The sequence below is a fragment of the Eutrigla gurnardus genome (assembly GCF_963514095.1).
Source record: "Eutrigla gurnardus genome assembly, chromosome: 7".
Taxonomy (NCBI): domain Eukaryota; kingdom Metazoa; phylum Chordata; class Actinopteri; order Perciformes; family Triglidae; genus Eutrigla; species Eutrigla gurnardus.
The window spans coordinates 29,233,058-29,247,083 of record NC_139921.1 but is presented as its reverse complement, the minus strand read 5'-3'; the positions used below and the strand labels follow the sequence as shown (position 1 = coordinate 29,247,083).

Genomic DNA, 14,026 nt, shown 5'->3' with positions numbered 1-14,026 from the left:
ATGAATGGTTTCAGCAACTTCACTCAGGTTCTCAAAGACATCTACATTTTGTTGATCGAGGCGTCTGCCCCATGCCTCGAGTTTTCGGGAGAATGCAGTGATCTTGTCTGCCAGGTGAGGAAGGTGCTTGTCTTTGCCTTGAAGCTGAAGATTTCATTCTTTCAGCTTGCCAAACACATCGCTGAGATAAGCCAGCTTCAACAGAAATTGTTCATCGCTGAATTTGCTTGCAGCCTCGTACATTGATTGGTTCTCACTTCACTCGCACTGCAGAAAGTTAAAATGATTTGATCTCCGTTCCCGCCCACATCGCATCGCCTGTCCTGGCCACATTCCGCTAGAACACATTCACATTCATTGACAGCTGTCGCTCAGAGATGGGCGAGTGGCGACGTATGTGAACGGGGCTTCAGTCAAAACCAAAAACACCAAGGAAGGCTGAGGAATAGTCACCCACTTATATCATTATTATCATTATTATTATTATTATTATTATTATTAATATGAATAATAAACTAATTGTGTTTTAGTCATTGTCTGTAGCCAATCAGATGTCTCCCTCCTTTACAGCCAATCACGTGAGTGTCTCCCCCAAAAGTCTAAAACACAACTCCGCCCGCACCGGTTCATCTTCCCCAGAATGAGGGAATCAATTACTTCCATAAAATGCTTCTTTATAAAAGAAAAATAGATATTTATATAACTGTACACCTAATCTATACAGCATAAAGACAGGGAGCACAGGAAGAAGGGAAATTATCTCCAGAAATAAGGTCGATTCTGGCTCTAGCACCCATATCCCTCCAACGCAACGCACTCACGTGATTGGCTGTAAAGGAGGGAGACATCTGATTGGCTACAGACAACCTCCTCTTAGAAAAAACGCATTTGTGGATCAGAGTCACGTCAGGGGAGTCTCAAAAGTTTCACACACAAATGCAGGGAGGTTTACAAATGAAAAGCACTTTGTACATACAGGTCCAACAGTTCATATATGAATGTAACAAGCCCCAAATGCGTATTTGATGAAGATTGCAAATACTTTAACATTCATGTATTTGTGATTTTTTTTTAGATTTGTGTGTGCATTGGAAATATGTTTATGAATCTTGTTTTTTATATGTGAATATTTTTTACTTACATATGAAATGAAACATATTTGTGTGTGCATTGAAAATGTATTTGTGTTTTGAGTCACATGTATATACAAATCCCCAAATACATTTGTAAATCTTTTTTGTGCATTTGTGAATTTCTGTGTGCATTTGTGAATTATGAGACTGTTCTAGCTCCATACTTTAACGCATCGCGACTGCAGCGATGCGTTAAAGTATGGAGCTAGAAAACTTTAACTTTTCTTCTCGACTGTGAAGTTTTTCTTCTCGACTGTGAAGTTTTTCTTCTCGACTGTGAAGTTTTTCTTCTCGACTGTGACACTTTAACTTTTCTTCTCGACTGTGACACTTTAACTTTTCTTCTCGACTGTGACACTTTAACTTTTCTTCTCGACTGTGACACTTTAACTTTTCTTCTCGACTGTGACACTTTAACGCATCGCTGCAGTCAGGATGCGTTAAAGTGTCACAGTCGAGAAGAAAAGTTTTTCTCCTTCATATAACTTCTGCATGCTTAATCGGATGCTGTGGTTTTGGTTTCAGTTGTGCATTAGTGCTCGTCGTAAAAATGATACTCCAACCGCAGAAGTGAACACACATAGAACACTTGTTTGAAACACAATTCGGCCATTAAATAAAACCAAGGATGGCTTAGCAAAATAAAAATGTTAAAGATGTATAAAAATCAGTTGAGGTTTGTAGACAATCGTTCATTTTTTCATTTCCCTTTTGTAACTGTGTTTCTTACAGTAAGTAACAGTAATTAGTAATCTCTTTACTCATCACAGAACAACAGAAACACCTATGGACCATGTAATACACCATCGTTGCTTATGATCACATAGTTGTCACCAACTGGCTGGTGGAGATGTAGTGTTAAGGAGAAGTGCAGGAAACATGACAAAGATGTCTGTAGCTCATGTTAATGCTGGTCAGTGCCTCTGCCTCACTTCACACACACACACACACACACACACACACACACAACACACACACACGTACACACACACACGTACACACACACACACACACACGTACACACACACACACGTACACACACACACACACACACACACACACACACACACGCACACACACACACAACACACACACACGTACACACACACACACACACACACACGTACACACACACACGCACAACACACACACACACGTACACACACACACGCACACAAACACACACACACACAACACACACACACACGTACACACGTACACACACACACACACCACACACACGTACACACACACACACACGTACACACACACACACACACGTACACACACACACACACAACACACACACACACGTACACACACACACACACACACGTACACACACACACACACACGTACACACACACACACACGTACACACACACACACACACGTACACACACACGCACACACACGTACACACGCACACACACGCACACACACACGCACACACACACACACACACGCACACACACGCACACACACACGCACACACACGTACACACACACACGCACACACGCACACACACACGTACACACACACACGTACACACACACACACACACACACACACACGTACACACACGCACACACACGTACACACACACACACACGCACGCACACACACGTACACACACACACACGCACACACACACGTACACACACACACACACACACACACACACACGTACACACACGCACACACACGTACACACACACACACACGCACGCACACACACGTACACACACACACACGCACACACACACGTACACACACACACACACACACACACACACGTACACACACACACACACACACGTACACACAACACACACGCACACACACACGCACACAAACACACACACACACAACACACACACACACGTACACACGTACACACGTACACACACACCACACACACGTACACACACACACACACACGTACACACACACACACACACACGTACACACGTACACACACACGCACGTACACACACACACGCACACAAACACACACACGCACAACCACACGTACACACACACACACACAGTTTTCATGACACACACACCAGGAGAGTGCATTTTCTGCATAATGTCAATATTATTTTTAATCATAGTTAGAGCCTTGATTATTTCCCCCCGATCCCTTAGCCCTAAGAGAACAGCTGTATAACATTTAATAATAATAATTTCATAATTTGTGTGTTTCCTTAAATATGTGTGAAATAAATGTTCTGTTTTTTATTTTCCTTTCTATATCTGGTCATATGACTTTTTGTATATTCATATGACACCACCACAGCATGAATATTCCGAAAGCCCAGGTTGTTCTGAAAAAAGGAAGTTAAATACCTACTTGATCTCACAGGGCTGCAGGTGGGTAGCAGGAGTGCGTAAGATCAATAGATAAAGAACATCGAACACAGTGTGCGGTGGCCGTCGTTTCCGCTTTCGAACGTTTCGTTTGTCAAACCTTCGAAACATTTATACATTTATACAAACTCGGCTGAAACGAGTATCCGGTACGGATAAAGCACTTTTGCCGAGTACGAGTATTATACGAGTAATACGAGTCAATATCTGTGCTCGGATTAAATAAAAATCCTCATTGGGTAGCTGACTGTGTCTGCGTCCTGTGATATGCTACAGCCCCTCCCCTACACACTCGCAGATGTGTTGTTGTGTCCGCTCTGATCACTCACACACACACACACTCTCTGTCTCTCTGCCGTCGGGAGTTTTTTTTTTTATTAACCGTCAACTGGCTCTAACGGTTTTTTTTAATTATTTTTTTTTACTTCTTGCACTGTGTGTCTGACACTTTCTTGCTGTATTGGATAAAAAATAAAATAAAGCTAGTAGTGGTATAAATAATATTAAGCTACACACACGCCCCCCCCCCCCCCCCCCTCTCTCTCTCTCTCTCTCTCTCTCTCTGTCTCTCTCCCTCTATGTCTCTGTCACTCTCTTATTCACTCACACACACACACACACACACACACACACACACACACACACACACACACACACACACACACACACACACACACACACACCTGGGGCCTCATGTATCAATGTTGCGTACGCACAAAAACATGGCGTACGTAATTTTCCACACCAACGTTCAGATGTATCAAAAGTGAAATGAGCGTGGAAATGTGCGGTGTCCCACGGCAGCTTCATGGCTGGCGTACGCACGTTTCTACAGCTATTGTTCCTTTGGCGACACTCTGAGGTGATGCTGGGAAACTGTTAATTATGTGAAAACAATTAGTCCTCAGAGTAATGTGCACATCAGAGACACATTAATGGACAATTAACACACACGTGTTTGCAATCATATGGATGGATATAAAAGCATGCACAAAGTGATGAAAAAATGGCATTAACAATGGCAGCCTTGGCCTTGTTAGAAGACATCGCAAACGGTAACATCAGACGTGAGAGGGTGTTTAGAGAACGGGAGGATATGTTAGCAAATGACGACAACTGGCTCATGAGTCGTTTAAGGTTGCCGAGGCCAGTGTTACTGGAGCTGTGCGCAGAGCTGCGGCCGGCCCTAGAAAGAAACACAGCCAGGAGCCAGGGGTTGTCCGTGCCCACACAGGTGCTGACCACTCTGGGGTTTCTGGCAACAGGAGCCTTCCAGAGGGAACTGGCCGACCGGTCAGGAGTGTGCCAGTCCACTCTGAGCCGAGCCATGCCAGCTGTGTGGGACGGGATCATAAGAATGTCATCCAGGTACATCAAATTCCCATACAATGCTGTTGAACAGGCCAACATTAAAGCGCAATTTGCAGCAAGAGCCGGTTTCCCTAATGTAATCGGAGCTATTGACTGCACAAATGTTGCTATCAAAGCGCCATCACAGGATGAATTTGTTTTTGTCAACAGGAAACATTTTCATTCAATAAATGTTCAAATAATATGTGATGCGCAAATGCAGCTCACCAACATCGTGGCAAGGTGGCCTGGTTCAACGCTCGTTCATTCTTACTAATAGCATGGTTGGTAACAGGCTGGAGGCTGGCACGGTGCGCGATGGGTGGCTTCTCGGTGAGTAAATGTATCCGTTTAATTGCGCCCCGAATGTAAACCAGCACGATGCCCATTTGGGCACGTGCATTCAAATATGTGCATTTGTTTTTCCCTGGTGAAAATAGAGCTGCAGAGCTATCTAACAAGCCCTTTATTGTCTCCTTGTGTTCAGTATTTGTGTCGATAAACGCATGCGTAAAGTTGGAAATGTCACTCTGCAGTAGCCACGGCGCACTTCTGCAGTCATTAATATATATAATAATATAATATATAATATATTAATATCCTCCTGTCCCCCCGCCCGTTGCGGTCACGCTTCGGCGGTGGGCCGAAATCCTCCTCTTCACCTCCACCTTCACGTCGGACCATTTCTTTTTTATTTCAGGGAGTGTGCGCTGCTCCGACCCCACAGTATTCACTGCCTCACACACACGCTCCCACTCACATTTCTTTTTTTGTGTGTTTATGCCTGATGAGAGGCTACCAAATAATACTGTTCTTCGAGTCTCGACTTCGTTTAAGAGCGTTTCCAGCTCAGACTCGGTGAAGTTGCGCTTCTTCCCTTTTTCATTTTGTAGATCTGATGGTGCAGAGAGGGGAATCCCCGGTGCATGTCTGAGTGCATATCATATTGGGTGGGTTATATACCCATAATCTCATTTGGAACACTTTGTTCCAGATGCAGCTCCGTCTGACATTGCCCTACAACACTGCACTTGCAAAGCTCATTTTTGGGTGTCTTTTTATCTACTTTCTACCAGTTGTTGGTCAGGCTTGTGGCTGTGGCTTCATTCAACTTTTAGGCCTAAATATAACAGCCACAGCTAACTTGTTTCATTCAAAAAGAAAAATAATTTAGGCGAGGCAAAAAAAATGCAATTTCCACTATGTTTGAGCTGCAGTAACTCAGTGTCAGTAACACTTAGAGTAAATCTGACACCTGCAGAAGAAAATTCAAAGGGTTATCTTTCAGGAATGCTCAGCTTTGTGCCTGTAGTCATAAGGGTTCAAAAATAGTAACCATTTTACTTTGGGTATGTCGTTTTCAGCCTTTTCTTCAAAAATAGGACGGCAAAGCAAGCGGTTTAAACCATCTGTCTCTCAGAGATGGGCGAGTGGCGACGTATGTGAACGAGCTTTAGTCAAAACCAAAAACACCAAGGAAGGCTGAGGAATATCACCCACTTTTATTATTATTAGTATAGTATTATTATTATTATTATTATTAATATCATTAATAATAATAATAATAATAATAATAATAATAATAATAATAATAATAATAATAATAAACGAATTGTGTTTTAGTCATTTTTGTTCTGATCTTTTGTTGAATGCTTAAACTCATCAACCCCATTTATATTAGTATGTCAATATTTGTATCAGAACCAGCAGTTTGAAAGAAATTGGTCAGTAATTGATATGTCATATTTTGTTTCACCAAATTGATGCATTAAAATTAAATTATTCAAAATTTTCTCCCGGGGGGGGGGCATGCCCCCGGACCCCCCTAGAGGATCGCAAGCCCCCCACCATAGTCTCCATAGATCCTGTGGGAAACACTACAAACCCATTTGTAATCGGGACAAAATACTTAAAGTTAGAGGCAATTAAGGACCATGAGTCCTAAAAAGAACACTTGCACATGCTTTAATGTGTATTCTGTACACGTTCAAGAACCATTCTTAGGCATTTTCTGAGTCGGTCACCTTTATTTAAGGCACAAACTATTTATCTGGGCTGGTAAACCCAATCCTGCCGCAGTGGCTGGCGGCCAAATAATATATATATATATATATGGTGAGACAGGCTCACCTGTCTCACCACGGCTCACCTGTCTCACAGAGCACAGAGGTGTCAGAAGTACAGACAGTACTACCTTCTGGTAGAAGTACACACACTTGCGTTAAAAAAAAACAACAGAAAAAAACAAACATTTCTACTGGATGTGTTTTTTTTTTTTGCAAGACTAACGGAATCTGCCTTCATAACTTCTGCATGCTAATCGGATGCATTTGTGCACAAATGCTATCCGGAGAACATCTACAAGAGAAAACAGGTCGCCTTTTCTCAACAAGAAAGGGACATCACAGCAGTGCAGGTCCTGGACCAAAAAAGCGACAATTTTAAGTTGTTGGTTGGGCAAAAGAATAAAGTATCTTCCTAACAGGAGGTACTGCTAGGGCTCCAGTGTCTCATCTCATGACTCATATCATGTCACTGCATAGAAGTTAGTCCTACGTCCTGCTGTGCTGTTTTAGTCAGATTCGCTGTTCAGTTCAGCCAAAGATCGTCGGGAACCGTTAACTACATCAACACGAGCCACGGGGGTCGTAAACACGGCAACACACACTTCAGGAGACGGATGTCCATAAGTCCGTCATGAATCCACCTCCGTTTTTTCATGAATCACTCTTATTATCGTCCCCCGGTAACATTTAGCTCGTTAACGCAGTCTTTAACCCTCCTGTTATGTTACGGGTCAAATTGACCCGTTTTAAAGTTTGAAGATCTAGGAGTATATCAGTATAAAACTTCTTCTGCTTGCCTTAATTAGTGTAATCAACATATAATATGAAAATGGTTCATCTCACATATTGGCAACCACCCCCTGCATGTTTATATGACATAGATACTGCTCGGGTCAATTTGACCCAGCAGTCAAACTGGAGGTAAAAGGGTGTCAGAAATGTATTTTTTTCTTTGCAACTGTGAGACATATTTCACTGCAATCACACACAGGTGCAGATGTTATGACTTTTGACGGGAACCATTTCTAGAGAGGAACAGAAACCAACCATGATCCTTGATTACAATGCCACCAAAGGGTAGACAACTTGGACAAAGTAACAGGGTCCTACAGCACCAAACGAATGACTGTGCGCTGGCCATTGGTCATCTTTTATAACATGATAGATGGTCAATGGTCCTCATTTATATAGCGCTTTTATCCAAAGCCCTTTACAGTAATCACTGACATTCACCCATCCATACACACATTCACAGACCGACGGCGGAGTCAACCACGCAGGGTGACAGCCAGCTCGTCAGGAGCAATTAGGGTGAGGTGTCTTGCTCAGGGACACCAGGCACTCAGCTAGGAGGAGCCCGGGGATCGAACCAGCAATCTTGCGTTTACCAGCACACCTGCTCTACCTCCTGAGCTAATGCTAGATGTATCGGCATACAATGCATTTGTCATCTGGACTGAGATCTTTCCTGACTGGAATGTGGCGCATCTTTCTTGAGGAGCTGGGGAAGGCGCTTGTGACACCGCACATCCAACGAAGGCAGCACCTGCCAAGGACCCCAGCCGCTGCAGCCACGGTGAGGGAGATCCAGGAGAGGACTGCACCAAATACTAAACCAGTTCGTGAGGTAAGTAAGTAAGTCAGTGTGCGTGTGTGTGCGTGTGTGTGTGTGTATGGGTGTGTATGTGTGGGTGTGTGTGCGTGTGTGTGTATGTATAAGTGTATGAGAGTGTGTTGTGTTTGTCTTGGTATCAGCAAAAACACACCATAGTAAAGTAATCATGGTCCTCTTGTTTCTAGGTTGCTGCTGAGGGAAAGAGGAAGAGGTAGGCCAGGCAAAGTAAGGCATTTAGGGGCCAAAAATAGAATACATTGTAAAATAATTTTTTTCAGCTCAGATAATTTCTATGAGGTGTCCAGAACAACATACTAAAAGTCCTAAGAAATCCTAGTTGGGGAAATATGTTTAATTCTCATCAATCCGAGATGTGTGCCAATAAGGCGAGACATCAATACACCCCAATGGGGCAATTTTTTCCTTTAGTCCTATCAAAATGAAACTTTACACAATGAAAGTAACCATAAAAATAAACATTTTTCGTATTACAAGTTTCTTTGAAAATACATTTTAATATGCAAATGAGCTATACACTAATCGTACATGCCCACAATACACCCAAATAGGCTAATTTGTTTTCCTTTACTCCTACCACAATACAACTTCACATAGTAAAAGTATCCATGAAAAGTAACTTTTTTGTATTACAAGTTTGTTTTGATATGAATTTGAATATGTACATGAGCTCCATACTCATTGAATATCCAATCATCCTACTGCCAATGCAATGCTGCTTTTAGACTGGCCTCTAACCTGAAAACTGGCTGGCTTGGTAGCACCTACCAGGGGTATAACCCCCGCCAGTATAGTCTTCAGGGTCACGGAGGCACACAAGCCTCCCCACCACGACAAGGTAGCAACAACAGGGGAGGTATTTTTTTTGTTGGTGTTTTTTATTTTTTATTTTTTAAAGTTTTTTTTAAAGTTTTTTTTTAAGTTAAAAAAAAATCCAGCCTGGATCCTCGACCCCTTCTCTATGGCTCTTGGTTCTGGAACCCCCTATATCAGTTCCTGGTTTGTTCTTTGCTTAGTTCTTCCCCTCTGGGTCATATTCATCTGATAAAATCAGGCAACTGTGAGTTTGTGCAGCTTGTACCACGACATTCTCCACAAATGGAAGTGCAAGGGAGTCCATGTTTTTTGCATGTGCATCTATTTGTGCTGCAGTCTTTCTTGCAACTACAGCGGACTACATCTAGTAGTTCTGATGGTGCCACAGGCTGATCGGTCATTATTGGCATTAATCTCCCATCCAAAACATGCCACCCCCAGTCTTTTGGGTCCATATGTTCACTTCCCCCTTTCCACTCCATCAGTTGGTAGAAGACCCGAAGACTATGGAACTTTGCAGCTGTTGACGTTGGGGGGAGAGTTTGAGGTTCCACTGGAGATGAGTTCTGAGTTACTTTAACACAGATTCGCCTGTATCTCAGCATATCCAGTGATTCATCTTTTTCGCCCCCATACAGTGCTACTAGAGCTTTTTCACCTGCTGCAAAGATTATGTCTTTTTCCACATTTTCCTTTGACTGGCTGAACACCGTAGCTTGTTCGAGAAAGCTAGTGTCATTTTTTACTTTTTTCAGTGCCATTCCCTTTCCTATGCCAAATAGACGAGACGTAGAATCACAGCCTGAAATGGCATGGAGAAAGAGGAGATTGTCACACACCTTGGGACCAAGTAACTCCTACGTCTGCTTTTAAGGTGCCAGGTCTACATATGGGCCGTTTAGGAAATAATTCATATTTGCTCTAACATGTTATATCATACTGTCTTACAAACACTACTATAGTCACGCACATATACTACTATAGTTACACACACTTACTATCATACTCTCTCACAAACACTACTATAGTCACACACACTTACTATCATACTCTCTCACAAACACTATTATACTCAAAATTACTAAAACAGGAAGTTAGTTTGTTTAAACAGGAAATAGTATAAAGCCTCATTCCTTGGTGCACAGCTCTGGGAGCTTACTGCTAGCTAAATGGAAGCTGTGTGGGAGAACTGAAATCAAGAAGGCAACTTTATAAGTACAACTTTATAATTTTGTAAGTAGCTGCAGTTGCAAATATGATTTTTCCACTAATTTACCTTCTTTTTCAAAGCAACTTTTTGTTAGCAGTAAATGGTAATGAGGAGAGTATTAGGATTTTTTTCACTAATGCAATGAGGTGCCTTCAGCACATTGCAAGGGAAACTGACAGAGGCGGATATGACAGCATGATTTTGGATCGGTTTTTCTTTGAGCTTAATGGATATGCACGGACAATTTTGTTCTTTAGCCAGCAGTTTGAAGGAGGTGTCGATCAAGAGAGCTTTGTAACACTGGAGGCCCTACATTTATGTTTTTGTTCCATCATAAATTCATTTCAAAACTCAAGATCACTGCAAATGAGCCAAAGGGAAATGTTGACTTCAAGAGGCCCGTCCTCCTTGACCCGCCGCATTTCCACATCGACCGCGCTACGTGAAGGCTGTTGATTACGGTTCGAAATTTCCGACATTGTGGTTATCACATCGGAACGGGTTAAATGTTATTTAAAAGTCCAATTGCCTCATTGACACGGTCCCGGTCGACCATTTTCACATGTTAACATCATAGACTGTATACATCCATGCAAATTGGTCATCTTAGAGGAGGCGGGACATTGTCCTTGAGATCCCGCTGGAGAGACACATCCGGTACCTACACCCGTGATGAGCCAATCAGAAACTGAAAATTCAAGTTGACTTCCGTCTCTATCAAACTCTCTCACACACACTACTATACTCACACACATCACATATTATTCTCTCATACATTCACTATTATGTTGTTCCATCCATAATAGCGTGTAAGAGAGTATGATAGTAAGTGTGTGTGACTATAGTAGTGTTTGTGAGAGAGTATGATAGTAAGTGTGTGTAACTATAGTAGTAAGTGTGTGTGACTATAGTAGTGTTTGTAAGAGAGTATGATAGTAAGTGTGTGTAACTATAGTAGTAAGTGTGCGTGACTATAGTAGTGTTTGTGAGAGAGTATGATAGTAAGTGTGTGTAACTATAGTAGTAAGTGTGTGTGACTATAGTAGTGTTTGTGAGAGAGTATGATAGTAAGTGTGTGTAACTATAGTAGTAAGTGTGCGTGACTATAGTAGTGTTTGTGAGAGAGTATGATAGTAAGTGTGTGTAACTATAGTAGTAAGTGTGTGTGACTATAGTAGTGTTTGTGAGAGAGTATGATAGTAAGTGTGTGTAACTATAGTAGTAAGTGTGCGTGACTATAGTAGTGTTTGTAAGAGAGTATGATGTAACATATGAGAGCAAATATGAATTATTTCCTAAACGGCCTCTCATATCTACAGGCCATCTGACGATGTCAAGACAAGCATGGCCTGTGCGAAATGTGCAAAATTAATTTGCATAAAGCACAGTGTGATGACATGTCACTCGTCTGCTGTGTAGATGTACAGACACACACACACACACACACACATTCATGTTCATATTGTGATTGCTTGTTTGTTGTATTGCGATTTTGTTCATTTCTGGTTCACAGTGCATGTATGTAAAACAAAATTTCAATGTTATATTTAAAAGTTATGTAAAACTATTGTGATTTATATGTTGGTCTTTCAAAAGTAATAAAGTAGTAAAACATTAAAATAAGTTTGAACATGTATTTTTTTAATGAAAAATCTTTTACAATCCCACATGTCGTTCTCTACGTTCTGAATCAACAAGCATCGTCGTTAGTCGTGAGTTAGCGTCGTCGGTGCACGTTTTGTTGCCAGAAGTCATGTTTTCTGAGAAACCGGCAAAGTTTCGATCCAACTTCCATCATGGGTCTTCTGGATCTTCTCCCTGAGAGAAACATGATTATATGGTGGATAATTATGGAGAAACATTTCTATCATGTCATTTCATACCGCAATATCAGTAGGTTGTGGATTTATACTAATATTTCTATATTATATTATATGTCTCCCGTATAATATCTGCAACAAACAATGAAACACTTTAATGAGTAAAAGTAAAAGCTTACGTGTTGATAGGAGAGGTGGGTTCTTCTTTAAAGTCTATAATCCGACCTTTTGACCTTGAACGTCTCCGACGACAGCTCTGGAAGAAAGATAATCACACAATTACACACAATAATCCCATAATCATCACATGTTTATCTCTTACAATCTGTATTCATTATATTTAAACCTTGTTATGAATTTTATTTTACAGTGTTGTTATGTTAGTATTATGTTTTACTTTATATTCTTACTCTTAGTCTCATGTGGTTGTATTTTACTTTAATGTAACTACATTTTTATTGTTAAAAACTCTATTGTTGCACCGGTGTTAGTATTACTTCTTATGTACTCTATATTTATATTGTTTATATGTATAGTTCTGATGTTATTTCCTTCAGGATTAATACAGTTCTGTCTTATCTTCTGAATATTTACTAACCCGACCTGTTTGTGCAAAATGTTCATGAATGCAGTTCCATTTAAATGAATTAAATCGTGGCTTACATGCGTCTCTTGGTGGAAATCAGGGACGGGACTTTGTGATGTGATGCGGCTCGTTCTGGAGGACAAGAGAGGAAGGTTAGAAGTTCAGTAGAATTCAGTTCAGCCTCTTTTTACAAAGTGGTTTCCCTGAGAGAAGCTCCCCATGTTCATGTTACTGACTTCAGAATAATAATAATAATATATTATGATAAATAATGTGTGTCAGACTGTTGTCTGGCGGCTCTGAGAAGAGATGTTAACTGGTTGTTTTTATTGTTAGAAATTAATTTGAAACTCATATCACCTTTGATCTTCGAGCGCCGCCTTCTCCTTCACCACCGCCGCCTCCTCTGGCTGATCCATCATCACGGTTCACCTGTCTCACCACGGCTCACCTGTCTCACCACGGCTCACCTGTCTCACCACGGATCACCTGTCTCACCACGGCTCACCTGTCTCACCACGGATCACCTGTGGATGTGGAGATCTGGTGTGGAGGGAAACAGGGAAAATGGCAGCAGTATTGGGATGAGGAGTCCAAAGGGAGACATTTATTCAGAATTCAGAACAAAATTGGAAGAGAATATAATAGAAGCTGTAACAGAAGAATACAAGTGATTTCTAGCAGAATGAGAATCGGTCTCTGTAATTTAAATGGAACATTGTTTTTAATGGTAAACCATCAAACTGTGATGGATGTGGGGAGAGGTAACTGTGGAGCATGCTCTATGTGTGTGCAGGAATGAGAGGCAGAGAGAGGACGGATGGAAGATGGACTTCAGAGGGCTGACACACTGTGATCAATGTACAGATCAGTTTGAAATATGGAGAATCAGCGGAGGGCAGAAAACTCATTTTGACATTCCTGATTTTGACGACATGGTAGCAGGCCAAGAGGTTGTGTGTAAACATGCAAATGAGGAAGCTCGCCTTGACGGCCAAGTGTCGGCTGGCGGAGTTCAGAGAGAGACAACGGATAAAC

At 41.6% G+C, this 14,026-nt stretch overlaps 1 long non-coding RNA gene across 1 annotated transcript in view; it reads right to left on the bottom strand.

The window, feature by feature from the left end:
* Positions 1-12,304: 12,304 nt before the first annotated feature.
* LOC311015419 overlaps positions 12,305-14,026 on the bottom strand; it is a 2,518-nt gene continuing 796 nt past the window's right edge. Inside the window, exons 2-5 of the long non-coding RNA XR_014597351.1 lie at positions 13,349-13,531; positions 13,066-13,120; positions 12,582-12,658; positions 12,305-12,400 (exon numbers count right to left, since the gene is read on the bottom strand). This is a non-coding gene — a long non-coding RNA (uncharacterized lncRNA). The remainder of the gene's footprint in view (positions 12,401-12,581; positions 12,659-13,065; positions 13,121-13,348; positions 13,532-14,026) is intronic.